We start from the raw sequence: 25940 nt of genomic DNA on the forward strand, positions 1-25940 counted from the left end.
GTTTGTGAGTGAAGCGCTGAACTTGATTGTGCTTCCTTGTTAATTATTCTAAAGAGATCAGCATTGTTTCCATTGGGTTGAGTGTTTTTTTTACAAAGTTTTGAATAGCTGTACAATAAAATATGTACAGTACTTCCACCCCCTCCTTTTGAGGTCTCAGCTCTAGACGGCAGGCATGCGCAGTGCTGAACCGAGACTTCTAGTATCTACATCTGGGCTTAGAGCCCACCCATAGGCTTCCCATTTGTGTAAACCACTGTCACTCCATTTTCCTTCTCCCTATTAGTGAAGGGCATGCATAAGTCATGGTCCTTCCAGTGTTTGTCCCTCCCCGAGCACACCGCCCAACTTCGATAACACCTTCAAAGCTCATGACGAGCTCAGCTCGTCATGAGCCACGGTGCTTGTGTGCTCATCACGAGCTGAGCTCTTAATGACCGTTGGGACGCTCGCACACTGGGCTAATTCACCTGCTGTGCGAGCGTTCTAAAGAAACGGGCATGGTCATGACAAGCTGAGCTCGTCATGAGCACACGACCACCATGGCTCATGACGAGCTGAGCTCGTCATGAGCACCGTGGCGCAGTGTGCGCCCTCCCTCCCCCAGCACAGCGGGGGAATATGCCCCGCAGGAAAGGGGTTAAACCTCTGCAGCTACTGTTGTTATTCTTAGATTCAGGACTAAATTGATTATTTTTCAAACTGGGTGGCTTGTCCCGCGATATATTAAGAGCGTGCCGTGCTCCGATTTTATTATTTTAAAAATACTGTGCCTGGCTGCAACCACCATTTGCCACTGAACAGCTGCTGCTTAATCAGCAAACATTTCCACTTTATTTTCTGGCGTTCTCCGTTCCGCTGTGACAGACATCCTCCATCTACATTACTAGTAGGGCTGTAAATGGATCATTCTGACTACCTTGGTATTATTTTAACAATCCTGTACAATGTTGGTAAGCCTATATGATAAAATCAAAAACCGTGAAGTGCAATTGCCAGAATCACACACTATGGCAAAGTGTAGGTGCCGGGAGCAGAACACAACCATTTTTGTTCCTAACAGCTGCTGCATAACTATAACAGATTTCCCCTTCATTTTCAGGCGCTCCCCGATACGTTGTGAGCACATAGCTGCAGAAACATTAAGGGCCATATTACCAAGATGTGCGTTAAAAAACGCACATCGCACATTTCCCTATCGCCGGATTTTATCGCTGTGTTAGCGCGTCATTATCAACGCGCAACACGTATGCGATATTAAATCTGGCGATAGCCGGCGATAGGGAACATTAGATCGTGAAAACAAGTGTGGTTTTCACGCGCTAATGTGTGCCTTGATAATATCGGGGGTGGATTCTGCTTTATGATCCACACCCCCATGATATCAATGCCTAACACCTGATCAGAGCAGGCGTTGGGAGACCTGCGATAAACGAGTTTATCACAGGTCTCCTTCTCTCAATGCCTGCCTTGGTAATAGGGTGTTACCACCTCCAACCACATTTTACATGTGGTTGGACGTGGGAACGCCCACTTTGCATGTCATTAGCGATGTTTCTCGCTGACATGCAAAGTGGGCTTGAGGCAGGCGTTAGCATGCCCTTGTTAATAGGGTGCTAGAAGTATCGCCGCTTTCTCGGCACAATTCGCTGAAAAAGCGGCGATATTTCACCTTGGTAATATGGCCCTCAGATTTTAAAAAAATTCAGTGGAAAACAATAGTGACTCCTATATAGTATGTAAGCTCCACGAGGTGTAAACCACTTCCTGTAATAACAAATGTGTTCCTGCCACCTCTGACGACGCATGCGCTCCTCAGGCACTGCGCTCTGCTAAGGTTGAATCAAACCTTACCCAGCCCAGACAAGTTCCCCTGGCCCCTTTGTTCTACCGCGTCTTAGCTGTAATTACAAGTTCGGTCCACGGTCCAGGCATTAGCAGGAAAAGAACCCCTTCCTCCCCCACCTACGTCACCCCTGTTGTGGCCCTCCTGGTCAATCAGCATGAAAGACTGAGGCCTCTCCACCTGTTTGTCTTCAGGAAGAAGTGTCCAGCCCAACAAGAAGCAAATTGCGGGTTTCGGGTTGTCAGTTTTTTTTGGGGGGGGGGGCTCTTTAGGGTTACAATATTACCTCCCCTCACTAAAATGAGTAGTTTGCACTCCCCTGTGTTGTTTCTACATTAGATGCGGCCGCCTTTTGTTCTTCTTTAACTCTGCTCGTTTCGCCATTTGCTTTCAGTGCCCTGGTGCACTGCAGGGACCTGCCAGTCTCAGCCCGAGTGGAGGGGCCATTTTATTGCTCGCAAATTTTAAAGCAGGAAATAATAGGGAGGCACAGATATAAAAAATACAGATTTCAAATAGAGGGGTGAGAAAGCTTCTTTGTGCACAGGTTGGGAGCCACAAGAGGAAGCAGTCTGTGCCTGCACTCTAGTTACAATGCTAAAAGCTGCTCATATATGTAAATATATATATTTAGAACAAACAAACTTATCAGCTGTGCAAATTCACAATCACTACACTTTTGGCTCGTCCACTGTTTTTCATTGGTTACTATCTTTCCCTGTTAATCTGTTGTAGTTACTTTCTAAACCTAATATGTCATGCCCATATTTACTTTATTTTTTACGCTTATTATTTGCACCCATTCACGTTGTGTGTTATCTTGCTTGTACTTAAGACATTCTTTAAATGTTTTTGCCTGTTCTCTAATCCCTTTGTGTTTAATCTATTAATTTACTTCTCACATGCCCGATTTACCGTTTATATTCCCCTCCCATCTCCTCTGAAATTCAATTCCTTTTCACATGCCTACTTCTAAGTATGCTTTCCTCTTCCACTAGAAAGTGGCATTTTCACTTCTTAGTTGTACATGACCCCATCAGTGCCATGCCCGGCCTTCTGTACTCCTGCGTCTTAATCCCGTGCTAGTCTCTTCCCTCAATCACATTTGCTGGCAGCTCATATTTTTACTTATGTCTTGCCCAGTGGTTGGATTTGCATCTATTGCTTTTGGAAAAATGCTACTAAGTGTAACTACACATTTGTTCCAAATGTATGGGGCTATATATTCAGACTATGTAAGGGGTGCCACCTTCCATTCCCTTTGGTGTGAGCAGTGTGGTTCATACAGTATTCATAGGACATTTACATTTATACTACAACATCCTGCTGAAAAGCATATATATCTAGTTAGTTACCATAATACATGTTATATTACCTCTCTGTCTTGCTGAACTGCTGCTAGAAGCTGCACTATAAAATGAAGAGCTAACCCACCATCCAGAACAAGCACAACTGTTTTCAAACCGAACATCTGGACATGATGCTGAACGGACAGTTAGATGATAAAAAGGAGTGGCTTCTGGACACCCTCCTTTTGTTTTCTAATAGGCTGGGAGCTTCAGAGCAAAGAAACTTAAGTCATGCATTAAAGGCAAACCCCACAGCTTGGTTCAGGCGTCCATTGGACTGCCTCTTCACTGAGTGTCCCCAGGCGGGCTTTCCTAGACTCCTTTAAGATCATTGGCTATATAGGGTCTGCTGCTTTATTTTAGGTTGTTCCATGGCACTTCGCTTGTTTTAAGCTGGCGCTGCCACAGGATGTTAATCTCACAGTGCTGCATATCTTTGCTGCCCCTGGGTAATGCTCCCTCACTCTGTTACCACAGTGGTGCAAATAGGGTGATTCTATGTCAGGCTGTTCAGCATATATATTCACTCAGTGCCACATAGTCCCACACCACAAAAATCAACTTCACCAATTACTTCGACAACAAACCACATAATTCAAATCAAACACAATTACACAACACACCGCATACATCCAATTCACACCACAGAATTCCACATCACACCTAAAAATTCAACAGCACGCTGTAGAAATGATGTTTTATTCCCTATGCTTCTCTGTCCCAGCTTCTCAGCCTGTGTGTGTGTTTGATGAGGGTACCTTGCGTGGAATGCCTAGGTGATGGATGAGGAGGGACAGTTGGAGGTGGGCTGAGCAGCTAGCAGGCTGCTCCTGGTGGGGCTCTTGTCATCTGCTTACAGGCTGCCCTACAGGACTTACATACTTGTTGATGAGGACCTACTGATGATTTATACTACCTGTTTACTTACCTGAAAAAACCTACCTGGTATACATCTTACAAGCATGTCATTTTTACCACACACATCATATAATGAAACTGCACTACATACCACTTTGTAATACAAAATAACAATCCACATAATTGCACTCCATGACACACAATACCACTCCACATACATCCAGTACACCCAATACCACTGAATTACTATCCACATAATTCCAGTGCAAACCATGCCACATAATTCCACTCCACACTATCCCATGCCACACAGTTCCACAACTAACAATTCTAATCCAACCCGCATAATTCCACACCACATTCATTCATCCCACTCCAGATCAAAACCCTTGGGTGAAAGACATTGTCATATACAATACCAGTGGCTCTAACTCTCACAAATACGAAACCTATTGCATTAAAAATGCTTGTTTTTTTATCAACCGCTTGAGTTTAGAGTTTAAGTTAACAAGCAGCACTAAACACGTAAGCCACTGGACTGAGTTCTTATGTGGATCAGAAATTTAATTTCGCCGCAGCATAGTCAGTAGCTATCAGATAGCTTGCAGCATCAGTGTGACGTCTGTTGTCCCACTAGGCCCAAACTGGTTTCTATGATGGATTTAACAGTCTGAATGATCAAAATAGAAATCGTTGCCGCTTTAATTGCAAACCTTACACAAAATGATTTAAGAGTTGAAACTAATTGACAATTTGTCTCTGTTAAAATTGAGGCGGATAAAATGCAAAATAAAGTATTGGGAGCATATATTACACATTATGTGAAAACAAACTTTTCATGTTCTCTGCCAAAAATCGAAGAAGGGTATACTGGGTACACGAGGTGAGAGGTTTCTGCTTTATTCCTTCATCCTTCTAAGCTCGGGGAAAACTGAGATGTCACTGACCTTCTAAGGAGTGAACGTTTTCCTGCGTAGGTTTCCACCCTGACAGTAATCACCACAAGAATTCCTTAATACTTACTAGTATTATTTGCTATTTTTGGCATTTTAAAGGGCAATGCCTTTTATTTATGTTTTGGTTTTTAAAACATAAATAAAAGGCATTGTCATTTACAATGCTAATAGCTTAAACGTGTGCAAATGTGAGACCTATTGAATTGCAAATGCTTGTTTTTAAAAGCGCCCCATGCTGTGATCTCACTTCAATGGTCTATCAACTGAAGTAAAAGAGCCAGTCCTCGTGGGAGGTTACAAATAAAGAGAAGGCAGTACAACGAAGTGACTAACAAGCCTCCCATGTATAACAATATAAACCTCTAAGAATTCCCAGGGAAGTTTGTTTGAGAAGTAAATTGCTACCCCTCTCACTGCCAGTCCCGTAGATGCAAATAATACTTTAGAAAATATTTTGGATATTAAAATTTTCGGAGAGTTAGATTTCAGATGTGTCTCCTGTAAAAACAAGACTTGGGGATTTAATGAGGACAGCCATCTGATAAGAGCGCCATACTTCTTCTTGTTCAATATTCCATTTACATTGGCTGATAGGATCTTACATTTACTTGCTTCCGTAATTAACTATTCTTAGTATATTTTCCCAACCTTCATGAACCTTCTGTCCCTGCTTTTTTTTCTGCTGTGAAACCCCCCTTCCCACCCCAAAAAAACAAAACAACTCCCCACGCCCTCGGAATGCGGAAAAACCCCTAGCGACCACGCTATCCACATTCTGACCCTCCCAACTAGCCAAATGGGTATCATGAAATTACACCCTAAGTGTCCCCACTAATCCCAGATCCCCCAATAACCTTTCCACCGTTAATCAAGTTAGCTACCTGATCAACTCTACCTATATTTAAGAATAGAAAAAGCACATAATTTACCAAATGGAAATCTAGCAGATTTAGCAAATGTAAATCTAACAGATAATTCCTCATCGTAAAAATAGATCTACTCAGTCAAAAACAAAAAATAATCCAAATTAACATTCTCGCCAGGCTGTACTTCCCCATCTATCTAAAGGACATCTGTTCCATCCTGTATCCGACCTGCAGGGGGGGAGAAAAAATATTGCCATTGAAAACATCTCTCTATCTGCCCCCATATTATTATTCAATTGCTAGCCCCTGCTGAGATCTCTTTCAGAAGGGCCTGTGCTTCTTCTAGTGCCGAAAACATAAAAAAATCCTTTCAATAGTACTCTGAGCTTTGACTGCTGTGCAATTGATGCTTGTGCACCGTGAGCCTTAAATAGATGCAGAATCTTGAGGAACTCCTTTCTCCTCTAGGCAGCAGCGGCAGTCATATCGGAGAAAATGCGGCATTTACTAGTCTCCGTCACCGAGAATTGTCTCTGCTGAAATGCCTTTGATCAAATTCTTTCCTTGATCCTGAAATCTGCAAAGTTCAGCAAGATGGTTCTAGGAATGGTAGAGTTGGGGAAGCGTTGAGCAGGAACTCGATGAGCTCTTGTAGTTGTAAGGTCGCCCTCAAATTCCGGGAGTACGTTCTGTTTGATGAAGGAGTTCACCCACTGGATAGGTTGGGTACCTTCTATTCATTCGGGAACTCCTACAATCCTGAGGTTTGACCTACGAGAGTGATTCTCGAGTTCCTCCAATTTGGCCTCAAGAAAATTCCTCTTTTTTGCCGTCTCCTTAGCTTCTTCCATAACCACAATCATTTGATCCTCCAGTACAGAGATTCTTGCTTCAGCCTCCTGTAGTCTATTCGGGAGCCCAGCCATTGTTTCTTCAATTTTCCCCAATCTCAAATGCAGGGCAGTAGTCTCCATTTGCTGTGCATTTTTCATTTCACGTATTTTCTCTAAGATTAGGCTCAGCATGTCTCTAATGTCTAGCTGATACATCGCATTGGTTTCTGAACTTTGACTAGCATTAGTAGACAAAATACCAGTGTCCATATTCAAGCCTCCCACCTTAGGATCTATCTGCACCAAAGGAGTCGAAAGTACCAATGGAATCTCAGATACTTCTTCTCTTATGCTTTTGCTTGAGATTGTGGCTATGGATGATGAATGAGGCTGTATTCGCACTGAATTTTCCGGAGTTTCGATCGCGATCTCATAACTTTTATTGAGTACAGCCTGAAAAGAAGAGGGATCTATCCTTAATTCTTCATACCTACTGTGCTCTAGAAAGTTGGAAGTGTGTGGGATGCTGACAAAGCTTGCACTTGCAGTGGAATTTGGTCCAATTGCTGTTGCAAGATCCCTGAACAGCTCATTTTGGAAGTTTGTTGTGTTGCCCCCGAGTCAATAGGCTCTCTACTTTCAGTCAGAGCCACTTCTACTCTTACTTCTACATCTATTTATGGAGCATTAGGTGGCTTGGAGACAGAGTCTGAGGTCAGAGAGGAGAGTGGCAGATGTGGAGATTTTGGGGTAGTTCTCTTAATGAACAATGGTAATTCCTTCATTTCTTTTACCCCTTTCCTTAAACCACCTTGCAGTGGAATTGTTGCTGCCGTGGCCACTGCCACTTCTGGTGATTTTAATATTGCCTTAGCGTATCTTGGACAATCTCAGACTCTGATAAAATGAGCCCCCGCATTGCAAGGCTAATGAAGGGACACAGGCGGGGGAAGCTCCTCTTCTGAGCTCTCCATGGTGGTATCAAGAACAGGAGAGGTAGAATTGCTCCCCCCCTTTTCCTTAGCAGCCCGAAGTGCAGCTTTCTTTGCCAAAGCCTGGCAAGTGTTTGTTTTAAGGCGGGCTGCAATATCTGCTTTACTGGGCTTGCTAAAAGCATTACCGTCCTTCTGCGGCTTACCCATTTCACTTCCTTTCTCCTTTTCCCACCACACTTCACTCTTTCTTATGCAGAGAGTATTTTTTCCTTTTTTTCCCAAATGAGTCCTTAATCCTCAGTCCACCTTTCCTCCCTCCTCACCTCACCTCCTTTGCCACCTAGAGCTCCTGCTTCAGATTTGGGGTTCCATTCAACTCCCCCTTCACTGCAACGTGCAACGTACTTCCATTTCGTAGCTTTGCCTGTATTTCATTACTCAGCCAGTAGGAGGAAACCAGAGAAGCAGGTGAACGCAAGGCGGCTGCTCGATCCAATTATCATGCCTGCCTGCCCACGGACTCCTCAGCTGATCTCCTCCGGCTTTGTCACTGAAATCGGCGTCAATTACAACAGACGTTGGAGCCTCCCATCGGAGTCGTCGGAGCCTGTAATTTTGCTCCAAAGACCATTGCCCATTACAGCGTGTTCACCCCCGTCGAGACCGTACCGCACCAGTCCTTCGGCATCCAGGGATACGCTCAGCACGGCTCAACACCAGGTAGCTGCCTCCATTACTGAGAGGGGCAGGATCGTGAGACACCTGTGGCTATATGGAGGCATGGCACTCCGTAGCCATGTACCGTCCTGGTCTGCAGCTTCCTCATTTTCTGCGTACTCCCTTCCAGTACACAGCTCAAAGAGGGAAGCTTTAGTGGACAATGTATTGACTTTATTAAACAAGCATTTGCAAAGCAATAGATTTTGCATTACTGAAAAATTGAGCAATTTGGGTAGTATTATTCCATACAACGCCAATAGCTCAAACTTTCGGTAATAAAACACCTATGGCATTGCCAATGCTTGCTTTCTGAAGCGGGCTCCAGTGGCATAAAGAAAAGCGCACCCCAGGCCCATGTATCTCCCAAGGAGACAGTAACTTTAGAGTCCATATTTGGTGAGATGAAGTGCACCAAAGTATTGATCAAACAGTTGAGAAAATAAACCACTGCGCCCACCGAAAGGCAGCTCAAACTCATATTCACTGGGTGAGGAGAGGAATCTCGTTTGTAGCATGCACATAAAGAGGGAAGCGTTCAGCATGAACTGTAGTACAAGTATTAGTCCAATCGATACTGATTGCGTTTAATTGTGGCTGTTTTTAAAAAAATTGTGTCCCGTCCGTTTTACATTATTAAACCATAAATCCAATCTACAAACACTTTAAGCTAGTGTAGCTTATCTCTAAATATCACTAGTACTTTGAAGAGGATTGTTTTTAAATCCGTGTTTATTTTTATTCCAATTTACAGAAGCTGATATGTCTGCTGACAGCAAAGGAGAGCTGAGAATAATCCTTGTGGGTAAAACAGGATCCGGAAAAAGCGCCACCGGAAACATCATCCTGGGGAGAAAAGAGTTTTTGTCCAGAGCATCATCAGGGTCAGTGACCCCAGAGTGTCAGAAAGAGACCTGTGACTTCCAGGGGAGACGCCTGGCGGTGGTGGACACCCCCGGATTCTTCGACACCGCCCTAAATAATATATCTATTATCAAAGAGATCGTCCGGTGCGCGGTGCTCAGCATCCCGGGGCCGCACGCCATAGTGGTGGTCCTGCAAGTGGGGCGGTTCACGGAGGAAGAAGGGAGGGCGGTGCAAATAATACACGATGTATTCGGGAAAGGGGCGGAGCAGTACATGGTGCTGCTGTTTACCCGGAAAGATGACTTAGATGATGGATTAGAGGCCTTTGTTAATGACTCAGTAACCACACTTAAAGAGTTAATCGATGCCTCTGGGAGGCGGTACCTCGCTTTCAACAACAAAGCCACCGGAGGAGAAAAAGAGGAGCAGCGGAGAGTGCTGATCGAAGTGATTGACAGGATGGTGGCGGTGAACGGGGGACGCTGCTTCCAGCATAAGATGTACAAGAATGCTGAGAAGGCCTTCAGGAAGAAAGAAACAGAGATTGTTAGCAGCCTCCAAGCACGCAAACAAATGAATCTAATGCTAATACAGGCTGAAGAACAACGCGCAATAGAACAGATAACGAGATCAAACAATGGTGAAATAACAGGCAAGCAGATGGAGACAGTTCGTCAAGAAACACAGCACAAAATGGACCAAAATGAAAACGACTTTGAAGAAAGCCTTAACAATCTTCAAAAGATAGTTGAGGATGCCATGCTAATGGACGTCGAAAAATGTTTTTGGGAAGCACTCGCTGAAGGAGTTCGTGAAGGGGCAACAGTGGGTGCAATGGTGTTGGCGTCATTTGGGGGTGCATTGATAGGTGTGGCAGGGGCTACTGTTGGGGCAGTCCTTGGAGCAGGTGTGGGGGTGTTTGCTGGCACTGCCAGTGCAGTGATTAAGCACTTGTTTATATCTAAGAAGGAGAAGGATGTCTCTAAACAGCAAGACACATCTGACTAGATTGAGATTTACTGATGAGTAAGAGGTTGAGCGTAAATGAATTGGTGATTCATTTAAGCTCAATCTCTAGTCTTACTCGTCAGTGAAAAGAATTAAAGTACATTGAATGTGATAATATATACCAATATTATGGTATAATGTGTACAGGTACATTTCTGGGTATTCTGCGCTGCGTTATTGACACATATTGGCACAAAATGCTGATTTGAAATGTAATTTCCCATGCAAAACATAGAAATGGTGGTGGCCTGAATTTCAATTATCTCATGGAGATATAGCCTATGACCATTAACAGATCATGGCCTACCTGGGCGGAATCATTTTTAAAGGCACTCCCTTTCAGCAGTTTTCGTTAGCTATACCTACCTCATGTTCTGTTTATTACAAATCATTTTTCACAGTGGATATACTTTAACTCTTAGGGGCTGACTACGATGGTGGGCGGACAAAGTACACCCACCATCGCTGGTGGAAAAGGGACCACCTGCATAGGTGCGGCGGTCCCGCATTGTGGCGGCTGGCAGCACCCGCCACAATGTAAAAATACATGTCTTACATTTGCATGTACAACATGGCAGGCACCGTGCGGTGCCTGCCACCTTGTACATGCAAATGTAGGGGGATACCATAGGTACCCCCACGTAGAGCACCCCACCTCCCCACCCCCCCGGGGGGCCTGCAAAGCCATTTTCTGCCTGTCTTTTTGCGACGGGAACTCTGCCGCAAAAGCCAGGCATCCTAATGCCCACGACAGTGACTGCCCAGCACCACCTCCATGGACGCCTTGTACCTGGTCCCGCAAGGTGGGCAGAAAAGGCCCACCTTGCGGGACCATGGCGGACGGTCTTTCCGTCCAACGAGGTACTGTTCCCCTTCCCACCGCCATCCTAATTTGGCGGTGGGAATTCTAAGGGAGATGGTGGGAATTCCGCCACCGCCGGGCCAGCGGTCCTCACCGCCGACCCAGCGGTTGCGGAATTCCCACCAATCGGCCCCTTAGAGCCAAGATTCGCCTCCTTGGTGGGCCATGAAATGTGCTCTTCTTGGCAGCGAGGGAAGATTGAATCATCTTTGCAACGATAGTCGGCCCAAGTGCTGAACTGCCTACCACAGATATGGAGGACCACTCACAAAACACTTAAGCTTGACCCCCAGGTACAGCTACCATTGCTCATCGGTTTGGTCCAACATGAGAATCCAAGTGGGTTGAACTCCCATAGAGTGTGAAGCAGGAACGACCTACAGAGCCACTGTGATAGAGTACCTCTTTGATACTAACAAGTTCAATACATGTCCTGAGATAAAAGACCAGTCCCAGTTCGGTCAGAAACAATATTAGAACATTGGAATGTTCAGCACTCCATTGTAGACAGCAGAGTACGCTGTGCTTCTGCGGGCCGGTAGAAGCCCGAAGAGCAACATTCCAGTGAGTTTTACGTTTTAGAGCTGTTGCTGTGAACAAAGGCTTCATGGAGCCCAGTGGGATTTAAACCCCCCCAGGCTCTGTGAGACCTTTGTTTTATTTGTTGTAATATTCTGACCTCTTGTGATAGAATTTTTGAATAGCCTTATAGCCCTCTGGACTTCGGCTCAGGCCTTTAACGCTGAAGCGGGCCTTTAATGGCCAGTGTATTCCACTATGGCAGGCTATAAGGTTATTTCAGAATATAGCCCAGCGCATTGAGACCCTCACGGGTGAGTAGCACGCTATAGAAACCCCCTGATTGATTGATTAATTGATTAGAATGTTGGGAGCTCCATTGAAGACAATAGAGTGGTCCGGGTCTCTAATGGCTGGTAGAAGCCTAGAGCATCAACATTCCAATGTTTTCCTTTCAAAGCTGTTGCTGTGAACAAAGGCCTCACAAATCCTGATGGGATTTCACCCCCTCAGGCTCCGTGAGGCCTTTCATTTACTAATTAAAACATTCTTCCCCAATGGTGCAGAATGTTCTAATAGCCTTATAGCCCGCCGTAGTGGGCTTTACTGGCAATTATGTTATGTTATGTTATGTTAATTTTGATTTATATAGCGCCAAATCACCGACAGGTCTCTTAGCGCTTCCTTTGGGAACCCGTCCTGGCTTTCCCTGCGAGATAACCCCTACTGGGCATCCCCAAGGTGAAGACCAGGCATCCCATCGCGGTAGGGCCGTAATGGAGATTACGCAAGCTATTGCCCAGAGTTGCAGAGTGTGAACCCATGATTCGCATAGGCACCGAGGCGAGAATTATCGAGTCCGTTGACATTTTGAGCTCAAGACCCTGCCGCGTCGGGAATTGAACCCTGGTCCCGGGTCCGACATCTGCATCAGGGTCTGCCTCCTCTAACCAGTGAGCCACACTTCTCCACTAAAGGCCTGATCCCTTGTTAAAGGAACTCACCTTTGGCCTTTAACACTAGAGCAGACCTTTAATGGCTGGCATAGTCCACTATGGTGGGCTATGAATGTATAACATCAATGCAAACAACTATGACCCAGTTTTTAATCCAAACAAGGCCCACAACCCATTAGTTTGATGCACTCGCCCATCAAGCAATATATTAAAAAAGTAAGGGGGTACAAGAACATTGTTTCAGGATTGTACAACTTGCAGATTGACCAGACTAACTCACTCTGAATGTGAAGATGTCATTTTATTTGAGAAATGAGTAGAGTCACAAATTGATTTATTCTGGCTGCCTTTCCTCAAACCTTTTGGATATGTTGCGACCGTTCTGCAAAAAATTCATATTCTTGTCAAATGACACTATTGGTATGTATGACAGGGAGATTGATGAAGAGTGTTTATGATGGGTCAACATTTATAAGATATATTTAATTTTTTGTGTTGGGTAGAAAAGAGTAGTTTTTTTGATGGTTTGAAGTTTTGTCGGAATTTATCTATGTAAAATAATTTTTTTAAAATTGAAAAAAAAAGAGATTAACTCAAACGGAAAGAGTGGTTTAGAAGAGACCTGTTCTATTCTGTCTTTTCTAGCGAAGTAAAGAAAAATAAGTGGCAGTATTGGCATTTCTATTTGTTATTTCGCATTGTGGCGTGGCCTCGCCGCGTTTAAGCCAAACCCTTTTTGGTAACTCCTCAAACCTCAGTAAAATCTGTGTAACCTGAAGAATACACCAATATGCCAATATTCCCCTAGAGTCTAGGTAGGTGAGTTAGATACTGGATACAGTGTTTTATGGACATGGGAAGAGTATGGTTCAGTGTGATGAATGAAGAAAGTTTGCTTTTAAATATGTTATATAAACATGCGCTGATGAGTTACAGTACCATACATAATGCTTTAGATAGGTGACGGAATGCAAGGTATGTCTTACTTCTTGGTGATTCAAGGTTACACTTAGAGAGCACCTGCGACATTAGCTGGGTGAATAGGTATATTATCTACAAATCATATTTAGTTAGTCATGTTCATGGTGCAGACTTCTATATTATGCCTTTGACTTGATATTGGCTTGATTATATTTCCATTTTTCTTACTAAAAATAATTAAAAAATGATTGCAAAGCCCAGGACTTGGCTTCCAAGACAAACAGGCTGCTCTGTGATATATCAGGCTATATTAATGTGAATGGGCATTTTTCTTACACTCTGTACATCACACTATGCATCTAACCTGACTCACATGTAGTTCAACTGCTGGACTTTGACATACCCTACAACACTTGATGCCAATATCTGGTCGGTGCCATCTCTCCCAGTGCATTCAGTAGTCAAGATAACCAACAAGGCCTTGAGTGAGTGTGCTCTACATGACTCTGACAGTTGTCTTGTGTTTACTATCTCCCAGCCAAATACTGGGGTTTGGCATGCTATTGTCATGGAAGCAAGTTGGCCATCAAATCTCGTCTAGTTTCTGTGTTAACCTGTGCTCTGGTCAAGTCTCTATTGAGACATGAAGGGGAAAATATTGCCATTTCGAAAAAACTCAGGACAGTTGCCTTATTGCAGGCACTCAGCATCCCTACTGATGACACAGCTTGTCTTCTGTCCTTTGTGGATTCTTAAACTCACACACCTAACATTAAACCGTGAGATACAGCATGAATAATCCTTAAAACACTTTTGCAAAATCTATATGTGGATTCCGGTCTGCGCTTTTGTGTATCGTGGTGTAGTCACCAAGGATGAACTACTGGTTACACGTTCAGATCTAACTGGGACATATGTGTCAAAAAAGCTGCAAACAATTGCTACAAAAAGAGCTAAAAAAAGTTCAAAATAATCACAACTAAGGCTTGCACTGTTGATTTAAGATTAGAATAGGTGACAATTGATATTGTTATACTTTCGATCACTGGATTGTCTAATCCTTGTCCTGCTCTTTTGTTCATTGTAAGCTATTAGTGATATAACAGAAAGTGAACAAAGGCCATTGACATGGCCCCCAGTGAAATGAAAATGTAAGCCCTGCACAAGAAACTTGAGAATCTCTTAGTCTTATCAACCTTATCTTCCACTTAGACTGTAATAGAACAACTACAATGTTAAGCCTCAGGTCAGACGTTTACTGTCAATCATTAAGGTGGAGAAAGTGAAGAATGTAGCCCACATGTGACATATAACCTCTGTGACACTAGTGTACAAATGAGCCTTACTGCTCTCTCCTACAAATGTAAATAAGGAAATATGTAAATAGGGAAAATACCAAAGGGATCACCCAAAAAGATACACATTTCTTGAATCGGTCCGCAAACTTCCAATGAAGAAGTTCTCACCTTTTGTTCCACTAATTCCCCCGCCCTCTTTCATTCATCTTTTCAGTTTCAGTTGCCTATCCAGGATGTCCTGAGCCCTAGGGCAAGAAAGGCATTAGGCTCTGTTACTGCTGCTTGAATTATGAAATACAGCAATTGTTAGGGTTTAGTGGACCTCTCAGGACCCTGGCCCAGTGCACTGCACCTGCTACACCAATAGAAGCTATCCCCCACATTTTCTCTACACATTCACTACTGGACACAGCTCAACTGATTTATGGCTAGCCTTGCACCATGTAAGTACTCCTTACACATACAAAGATGCATCATTAGAAACAGGACCTGCTTTTGAGCAGTTGTGGCAATGAAGATGTAACAAACAAAGGTGGCCCTGTCAACAACATGCATTTCACAGTCCCTGCAGTAGGCTTTGAGGGCCAGGTGTGGCTCAGCTACAACAGAGGGTTAATAGTAAGGTGACTAGAAAATAGTAACCCTGAGAACATAAACAGTTTGAGAGTGCACATGAAATATGGTATCAAATCAATTATATTCCAGTGACAAGTTTTAGGGAAAGGGGGAGCTGGAAATATATATATAGAATGGAATATGCACCTGTATGCTGCATTTAGTAATCCGGTAATAACACATTGTACCCAGTTTTGATCAAACTGTTATAAAAATTTGGCAAAACTGAACAAATAAGGGGCCAGATGTATGACGCTTTTTAGCGAGCGCAAACAGGTCTTACACCCGCTTGCTCATGCTAAAAAGCAGGGCCCCATGTACAAACAGTATTTTGTGAGTCGCTAATAAATTGAGAGTTGCAAAATACTGTTTTGTGACTTTCTATTAAGAAGGGGCATTCATTTTCTAATAGCGACAGCAAAGCTATGTACCAATGTTTTGCAACCACAATTGAGGTTGCAAAACACTCGCAAATTACCACCTAATTCAAGTAGGTGGTAATGCATTTGCAAATAGGAAGGGGTCCCCAGGGGATATATTGCAAATGCATGCAATATTATTTTTTAAGGGCAGGCAGTGGTCACATAGACCACTGCCTGCCCTTAAAAAATTAAACAAAAACGTTTAATTTTTTTTAAAAAAGGATCTGTTTTCCTTTAAGGACTGCATAAAATAAAGCTGTTTTATTTAAAAGCAGTCCCAGACATGGTAGAATGGTAGACTGTTGAGCCTAGCAGGCCACTATCCCTGGGAGGGCCTGTCATTCCCAATGTGCTCGCAAATTGCAAGAGGCTCATTAATATTCATGAGCCTCGCAATTTGTGACCCCATTGGAAAATGCAAACAGTGGTAAACACACTATTGTACATGCCAAATAGCACCTCGCAAATTGTGAGTCGCAAATGCGATGCAATTTGCGAGGTGCTATTTGACAGGTTGTACATTTGGCCAAAGAGGGCTGAAAACCGGGTCTCTATGAAATGTTGTTACATGGACATTTTTGTGAAAGTTATGAAATTGTTACTAGAAACATACATTATTTTTAGCACATCCCATAACCCAACATTTACCCAGTAGGAGAGACATTTTCTCCTGAACTTAGTCTTCTGTTGTTATCTTGCCTGACTTTGTATGCAGGATATTCTACACATCACTAGGGACTTTACTAGTAAGGCAAACATACCAATCATGGCCATTCAATTAACATTACCATTACACTTGACACAGGGAACCTTGGTACATTGACACTGATTAGCAGTGGTAAAGAACCCAAAGCATCTAAATAGCAACTCTATGTCAGGAAAACGGTCTAGGGGGAAAGCAAAACGTTTAGGAAACTTTAGCCAAAAAGGCCAAGTTTTACAGTGTGTATTTGTTTCTTTATTCTTTCCCTGCGTTCAAGGCTGCTGTGAAAGCCAATACTGTGAGACACCAAGGCTGGAAATATACACCTGCACCCCTCCCTGGCCCCTACCCCTCTTTGCTCCTATGGAATGCAAATCGCCCTTTTCTAAACTACTAGCTCGGTAATGCGTTTCTGTTCGAGACGCTCCTGACTGCCTCTGGGAACTTATAGCGCTACCTGTGGCTTTGGCGTACTGTGAAGGGGATGGACGGGATCAACACATGCACACGGATAAGTGCAACTGATGTTTGCAGCCTGGCGCATTTCCTTAGGGAAAGTGGAATCACTGACTAACTAACGAAGGTCATAATATCAACCTTCAATAACATTGCAGCATGTCTCTGCATCCCATCAACATTATGGTAAATACAAAAATATCGAGAAAAAAATATCAATGTCAAAAATATTGTTGTTAAAAATATCGTTTTTTATTTAGGCTAGAAAAATATGGTAAAATAAAGTAAATAATACATATAATTCAAAGAAACATAGTTAAAAATATTTTGAAAGGCTTAAAAATTATAAGTACCTAGCTTACCCGTCGTCCGTTGCTGCGATCTCAGAAGAAAGGAAATTTAAAGAAACTTGATATGATAACATTCAATTGACATTGTGTAATTTTTATTGAAACTTATTCATTTTAATATGGAAAACATAAAAGTGTTGTTCTAATTCTGTTTATTTATTCGAGTGCTTGTGCATACACAGTATTTTTTGTTTTACCGTCTGGTGCGTACACGAATAAATCAGAAGGTTTTCCTACGCATGAGCTGGCCACATACAGTTGTCCATGTGAGAAGCACGGATTCTCCAAATCTAGTCCACACAGCGTTTGTCCTTGTGCTTTGTTGATGGTCATTGCAAAAGCGAGTTGCACCGTAAACTGTAAACATTCAGTAGTGGAAAGATTATTATTTTTTTTGCCAAAAACCTTCGCGGGAGTGTACTCAACAACTTTTAACAATTTTTTTTTTTTTTTTGCCAGAAACCTTCGCGGGAGTGTACTCAACAACTTCCCAAAGTTTCATGGCGATCGGATGCATGGTGTAGAAATGCATAAAGGACAAACAGACTTACAAGCGCTTAGAGACCTATAGGTGATAATGTGCTATATAAATCGAAAGAAAAATACTTTCGTTAATTTAAAAATACCTTAAACATATACATATAATGTATACTAGATATACTTACATATTAATATGTTTTAATATTTATTTTCATAACTTATATATATATTTTTTTAAATAAATTATAAATACATCTTTACACATAAAACAATAATATAAATACAAATTAAATACATATATGTAACAAATAAAAAAAATCTTTTAAATCTTTTTAAAAATAATTATACAATACATTAGCTAAAAATATACAAAAAATATTAGAAAGCAGAGGAAATAAAACTACTATTCTGCAACAGTACGAAAAGTGTTGGATAGAAGAGGGGTAAAAATTACTATTCCCACTCTAGTGAGTGCAACAGTAGGTAAAGTGTTGGATAGCGTAAGAGTAAAAATTACTATTCCCACCCCAGTGAGTGCAACAGTAGAGAAAGTGTTGGATAGCGTAGGGGTAAAAATTACTATTCCCACTCCAGAGAGTGCAACAGTAGGGAAAGTGTTGGGTAGTGTAGGGGTAAAATTTACTATTCCCACTCCAGTGAGTGCAACAGTAGGGAAAGTGTTGGATAGCGTAGGGGTAAAAATTACTAATCTCACTCCATTGAGTGCAATAGTAGGGAAAGTGTTGGATAGCGTAGGGGTAAAAATTACTATTTCCACTCCAGTGAGTACAACAGTAGGGAAAGTGTTGGACAGCTGAGGGGTAACATTAACATACTTAGATTCTTTAATAAATAACATATTAATAATTATTTAACAAAATAATTATTAATAAATACCTATTACAATAAATGAATATTTACTTACATTACATTAAATGACTTCCCACCCTATTCCCCTATAAAAACACAATGCCATACACATAAGAAAATAACACAATTCATTTAATTATCAATTAATAAACATTAATTACCAATTATAATTAAGTAACACATTAATAATCAATAACAATACATAAACACATATTAACTAATTAATTATATTTAAATTACTTCCCACCCTATTCCCCTATAAACCCGCTACACATTAAAAATATCATATTTATTGTAATTACCAATTAATAAAAATTAATTACCAATTGTTAATTAATTTACAATAAATTAATGAACAATATCAATAAATAAAAATTAAGAATAAGTTAATTATATGTCTTTATAATTATAAATTAACCAATTAATATGAATTAATTACCCATTAATAATTCATTAACAATAAAATAACCATCAATAAAAATAAATAAAAACATATGAATATATTAAACTTATTTCCACCACATTCCCCTATAAACCCACAAACGCAAACTTTTCCTTTAAAAAATACTATTCTCTAAACATTAAATACATATATTTAAAAATAATGAGCAAACTTTAAAAAAAATAACATACATTTAAAATACATACTAAAATACATAACACAAAAAAATCTATATTTTTGCTACCAATAATATTTACTTTGATATTACTTACATTGATATTAAAAAATCGATTTCACTTACCTAAAGTCGATATTCTGGTTAACGATATTTTTGATTTCGATATTCTGTACCTACGATATTAAAAACTCGATATTAGTATCCCAGAAAAACAGCAGTCTCATCCAGGCTGAGGCTTGTTCAACTTAAAATACTACATATTCATTGATGAAGATGGGATTTATGAACGACGCAGATTGTGTATGGGGATGTGGACTGGTTGGTACATTCATACACACACTTTGAGAGTGTCCATACATCCAGAGATACTGGGAAAGGGTCACAAACTGCATGACTGAAGTCATGGGGTTAACCACTGACTGTAATATTAAGCTGTGTCTTTTAAACATCTGGGGCCATACAGTTGTAAAAGTAAAAAATAAGATGTCATTGGGAATGATGGTTGCCAAACACAATATTGCAAAGTTGTGGGGAGCAAGTGAACAAACATTCCTGAGGCTTTGGGAGAATGACATGGATTATTGTATGTTCACGGGAAAGACCGTATATCTTTCACAAGTCTGCCCAAAACAAATGGTCACAAATATGGCAGAAATGGCACTTACAGGTGGGACATTTGTGAGCCGCTTAGAGACCTATCACTATCAGACGCTGAGTAATGTTTGCACGCTTGACGTCTTGGGCTACCGTCTCCCGGGCACGGGACAAGCCTTTGAAATGGAGAGTTGTTGATTGCAATATTGTACATGATACTGTCAGTAATGTGCTATTTTAAGTGTTGATTTGTTATTAATAAAAATACCATTTAAAAAAACTCGATAATAGTGTAGGTCAATATTTAAAATTCGATATTTTGACTGCGCACCTGTAAAGTGGACGTACAGCATGTTAAGACTGGACAAAACTAGTGGGGCTTGCTACAAGCAAGTGGTTATTAGGCACATGTGTTTGCAAGCAGGGACCATTGGTCGTGAAAACAAGGCATGTGTTGTGCCTAGAGCTAAGCGTGCTGAGGGACTGAGTGAAGATCCTTGTGGTATGCCACAGATGACTTCAGTGGCTTCAGAGTTAAATGGGGGAAGTCGGACTCTTTGAGTTCTCCCAGCGAGGAATGAGGTAATCCAGTCCAAGGCTTTTCCTTGTATACCGATGTTGCTGAGGCGTTGTATAAGGGTGCTGTGGCAGACTGTGTCAAAAGCGGCGGAGAGGTCGAGTAGAATGAGGGCCACTGTTTCACCGTTGTCCAATAGTGTTCGGATGTCGTCAGTCGTTGCAATGAGGGCGGTTTCGGTGCTGTGTTTGGCTCGAAACCGGGATTGAGATGGATCGAGGGAGTTGTTGGATTCAAGGAAGGCGGCGAGCTGGTTGTTGACAGCTTTCTCGATGACTTTAGCCGGGAATGGGAGGAGGGATATGGGTCGGTAGTTTTTAAGTTCAGAGGGGTCTGCTGTGGGTTTCTTCAGAAGGGCGCTGAGTTCGGCGTGTTTCCAGCTTTCTGGAAAGGTGGCAGAGTTGAACGAGCAGTTGATGACATCACGGAGATGGGGTGCGATGATAGAGTCCGCTTTGTTGAAGATGTGGTGGGGGCAGGGGTCAGTTGGCGAGCTAGAATGGATGGAGTTCATTAGGCGGATGGTGTCTTCAATGGTGATTGGGTTCCAGGCGATAAGGTTGTTAGTTGGCGGAGTAGGATCTGAGGGGCGTGGGGAGGGTTGAACGCTGGGAGTATTCTCGAAGCTGTTGTGGATGTCGGCAATTTTGTTGTAGAAGGAGGATAACGCATCGCAGAGGTCTTGGGAGGGAGTGATGTCGTTAGATGCAGTGGTGGGGTTGGTGAATTCTTTAACGATGTTGAAAAGTTCCTTGCTGTTGTGAGTGTTGTCGTCGAGACGATCCTTGAATGCTGATTTCTTGGCTGATCGAATCAGTTGGTGGTGTTTACAGGTGGCTGCCTTGAGGGTGGACATGTTGTCAGTGGTTGGGTTTTTTCTCCATGTTTTCTCCAGGATGCGGCAAAGCTTCTTGGATTTTTTAAGGTCATCATTGAACCAGGGAGCCTTTTTGCTGGTGATTTGATCTGGTGTTTTTTCAGGGGTGCTAATTCTTCAGCACTGTGGGTAATCCATTGCTTGAGATTGATGGCCGCTTGGTTTGGGTCCAATGAGAGGGTGGGAGGGTTTTGGTTGAGTGATGTGAGGAGTTGGTCGGAGGTGATTTTGTTCCAGTTTCTCCGAGGAATAGGTTGTGGGCGGTTGTGGGTCAGGGTGGTTTTGTAGCTGAAGTGAACACAGCTGTGGTCCGTCCAGTGGAGAGCTGTGGTGCGATCGAAGGAGATGTGCTTGCAGGAGGTGAAGATAGGGTCGAGCGTGTGTCCGGCTACATGGGTGGGGGTGTCAACAAGTTGTTTGAGTCCGAGATTGGCCAGGTTGTCCAGCAGGGTGGTGGTGTTGCTGTCGTGTTTGTTTTCAAGGTGGTAGTTGAAGTCTCCTAAAAGAATGTAGTTCTCGGAGGCGAGGGCATGTGGGCTGATGAAGTCGGTGATGTCATCGTTGAATTGACTGCGGGTACCTGGAGGCCTGTATATGAGGGTGCCTCTAAGTGTGGTCCTAGGGTCGGTGTGGATCTGAAAGTGGAGATGTTCGGCGGTTGCAAGATTATCATCGGAGCTGGTCGTGATTTTGATGGTGTTCTTATGGATGATGGCGATGCCTCCTCCTCTTTGATTGGTGCGGTCTTCAAGGGTGATCTTGTAAGCGTCCGGTATGGCTATGGCGATGTCGGGTGCTGATGATGTGTTCATCCATGTTTCTGTAGGGAAGGCGATGTCCGGTGACACAGAGTCGAGTAGGTCCCAAAGTTCCGTTGCGTCTCTGTGGACCGAGTGGGTGTTGAGCAGGATGCACTTCAGGCGGTTAGAGTCAGAGTTATATTTGGAGGGAGTGGATTTGGAGAGGGTCCTGAAGCAGTTGAACTTGCAGGAGAGTCAGGCGAATGGGCCGTGGGTACGTCCTGGGGTGGTTTCGCAGCATTGTGGTGCGCGTCCGGGGTTGAGGGCGAGGAGAGTTGCGGCATTATATGCGACTCTAGTGGGCTGGGTACGGCGGGGACCAGGGGGTCTGGCGCTGGGCGCGGTCCAGGCGCGGACGGGCGTAGACGGGCTTACCTTTGGTGCACCTTCGGCGCGCATGGGGCGCGACCGCTGCGCGTGAACGCTGCGCGCAAATGCATCTGTCATATATGGATAGTGGGAGGGGCGAGGGGCGAGGGGCGAGGGAGGATGATCTTGGAGGAGGGGAGCGGGGCGGAGAGCCGGGCTGGGGGTCGCCACAACAACAACAAGATGGCTGCAGGCCAAAATGCGAGCGCGACGAGCTAGGGGCACAGTTCAGGCAATGGCGGTCGGCAAACACCAGTGGGATCGGCGCTATAAGGCACGGCAGGCACAGGCAACAGAGTTAATAATGAAATGCAATCCAATGATCCCAATCAAGGCACAGGCACAAGCAGTGCGAGCAGCGCTAATTGAATAAATAAATGAGAAATACCCAGTGATTACAAGCAGCGCTAATTGAATAAATACATGAAAAATGCCCAGTGATTACAAGTAAGGCACAGGCACAGGCGTGCAAGCAGCGCTAATTAAATAAATGAATGAAAAATGCCCAGAGATTACAAGTAAGGCACAGGCACAGGCGGTGCGAGCAGCGCTACAATACCAGGATGGGGTTCGCAGCAGCAAGGGGAGCGACCTCCTTCGGGGATCTCGTAATGCAGTGATGGCTCATAAAGCCCAGTGCTTTGCATACTGGTTTGAGACATTTTTCTCTAGCATTCTTATAGGCCGGGCATGCTAGGAAAAAGTGTGCGATAGACTCATCGGGATGTGCACAGCTTGGACAAGGGACAGGGACTGAATTTGATCCTTTCCATGATGCTATCAACCAAATCTCATCTTCATATACAGGGTCCTGTCCCTAGGGACCTGAATAAAGTCAAGATAGGGTTCTATTCTACAGATGTTCTTATGTTCAAAGAACCCCTCAGTAAGTTTCCCTGCCTTTAGATTGGATAGATCACTGTTCTGCACCCAATCCCAATAAGCACGCTTTAAATCCTGCTTAGATGGCGGGATCTGGCTAGCCCATGCCTCATTTAATCCAATGACACCAACAAGCTGCTTAAGGTCAGCTAACCATTTTATCCTATTCCCCATATCAAGTGTCAACAATACATCAAAAGCAGCAGCATATTTGGACAGCTCAGTAGTCCTCCTTAGGCGGGCCCAGAAGAACATGGGGCGTAGCCGAGCAATATCTTGAATGGACCTCCTTCCTGTATCATAAATTCAATTCAATTCAATTAAGCTTTATTCGATTTAAAAAATATAAATCATAAAAGCATACAGATTATTAAAAAAAACAGTCACAATAATTACATCTCGCTAAAAATAGTTATTTACACGGTTAAAAAGAAACAATTTTTACAAAGTTTAACATCAATTCAGTTAGGGGCTTCCCCTGTCTAAATTAATGTATTCGGGGCAAAAAATAATTTGTAGTCGGCATTTTATAACCATGTTGTACATATACGTTTCTAGCCATCTGATGGTTACTCTCTACTATTGGTCTTGACGGGGTGAGATAAAACGCCCTAGGATAAAAGTCATGTAATTGCCATGTAGATATACGGCCATCTCCCAGTTGGGGCTGCCAGGATTGTAGATAGGGGACGACACTTTCATTTCTAAATCTTACCAGGACAAGGTCCCCTCTAATGTCCTTAGGGAGCGGTCCCAGCCAACCCACCCTTCTGACGCTTACTATCGAGCCGTCAATGTTAGGTGGCAAGGGTCTATTTTTCGTTAGCCAAAAGATTACTTTGTTTCTTAAGTCGTGCTGTCTTTCAGGTATTCCTTTCTTAAGTGCTGGGACACCCGAGAGAACACATACAAAAGGGGTGGCTATTGGGGGTAAATTTATATGGTCACTTCTGCCGGAGATGATACCTTTGTTATCGGCTATCACAGTGTGAGGGATTGGGCCTAATGCCGACCTTACTTTGGGGCTAGGCCTCTGGGTTGTAGTGCGTCGGCTACCTGCGTTTGGATTTTTCCGAGTTGTCCTATGTTCAACCATTGTTTTATTCCCACTGCTATTGCTTTGAGTAGCTGATTCGTGCGCCACAGTGGCAGGTAGAACGGGTTCCTGGCTGGGTTCTGTCATGTTCTTTATTAGTGACGTACTGGCGGTAATTGACGTCTCAATTTCACTGAGCTTTTCTCCCAGACTATTTATTCTTGCTATCAGTGGGGATATAATAGAAGTAACAAGCCATTCTATAAGGTCCAATAAAATTGCCTGGGAGGTAGGAGCAGGAAAATCTGAGCTTTTATGTCTCTTAGCCGCTGACGGGGTAGGTGTAGTCGTTGCTAGGGAACTTAGACACCGTTTTCGTTGTTTGGCTTCACCACCCAAGCGTGTAGTCCCGTGTCGCTTCTTTTTGGCGGGTGGGAAATGAAGGGGCCCTGCATGATTACTGTTAACTTTTACAGACGGAGATGGGGAGAGAGCATCTGGTGTGTTACAGTCTATCAATAATGGCGTAGTGGACTGGGCATTTGGGGTTGCTAGGGGACTAACCAGGGCATGGAGTGTCTCGGTTACATAGTCTGCAGCGACATACTGGGTCTTACAAAGAGCATTCAGTTCGTCAAGCAAGGCAGATCCATATACTACATCGGACGTCTGTGTGGCAGGGAGATTGCAAAGCACGTTATCTCTGGGCAAACGTTGCTCTAATCTATCTAGTTCATGAGTGGTAGATGAGGTAACCTTTTCAAGATAGCAATCCATGGGCCCAGTGACCTCGCTCCTCTGCGTACCACAGCTCTTCGAAGCCACCTTACGTGACATGAAGGTAGTAGATCAACAGTACAGTCTCGAAATGGAAACAATAGCAAGGGCTTTAGAATGAGCAAGTGAAAATAGGTATAATGTTCGTATCACCTTTTACCTTGCAGACAAAACCAAGGGGACTGGCCCTGTCCGGTCTCCTCTGGCCTCTGAGGGCCACAGACGGCCCGCCCTTTGCCCGGGCTTATCCCGCGCGCGGTCCCGAGACGCGGTGGTTGTGATCCTTTTTGTGCACCTCCTGGCGCCAAAATTACGTGGTGCGGCTTCCGGTGCCGCTAGGGCGTCTGGGTGTTGTGGTCCGCGATTTACCCCCCCTCCGCACTGCGGCCGCTGGTGGCTGTGGGCTGCGGCGGCGGAAGGGAGGAAGACAGGAGCAGGATTGGCGAAGGCCGAAGTTGCAGAGTTTGCCCCCAAGCTGCAGGTGAGTCCCCCACTCCACGGAGGTTGTGACCGTTTTTGTGCGCCTCCTGGCGCCGAAATTACGTGGTGCAGCTTCCGGTGCCGCTAGGGCGTCTGGGTGTTGTGGTCCGCGATTTTCCCCCCCTCCACACTGCGGCCGCTGGTGGCTGTGGGCTGCGGCGGCGGGAGGGAGGAAGACAGGAGCAGGTTTGGCGAAGGCCGAAGTTGCAGAGTTTGCCCCCAAGCTGCAGGTGAGTCCCCC

The 25940-nt window shown here is 43.6% G+C and overlaps 1 pseudogene across 1 annotated transcript in view; it reads left to right on the forward strand.

Annotated features, from left to right (window-relative positions):
• LOC147718093 (GTPase IMAP family member 9 pseudogene) overlaps positions 1-10244 on the forward strand; it is a 36078-nt pseudogene extending 25834 nt beyond the window's left edge. Inside the window, exon 2 of the transcript XR_015295564.1 lies at positions 9115-10244. The product of XR_015295564.1 is annotated as a GTPase IMAP family member 9 pseudogene (transcript). The remainder of the gene's footprint in view (positions 1-9114) is intronic.
• The last annotated feature ends 15696 nt before the right edge of the window (positions 10245-25940 follow it).

This window comes from Lissotriton vulgaris, chromosome 4_2 (assembly GCF_964263255.1).
Source record: "Lissotriton vulgaris chromosome 4_2, aLisVul1.2, whole genome shotgun sequence".
Taxonomy (NCBI): domain Eukaryota; kingdom Metazoa; phylum Chordata; class Amphibia; order Caudata; family Salamandridae; genus Lissotriton; species Lissotriton vulgaris.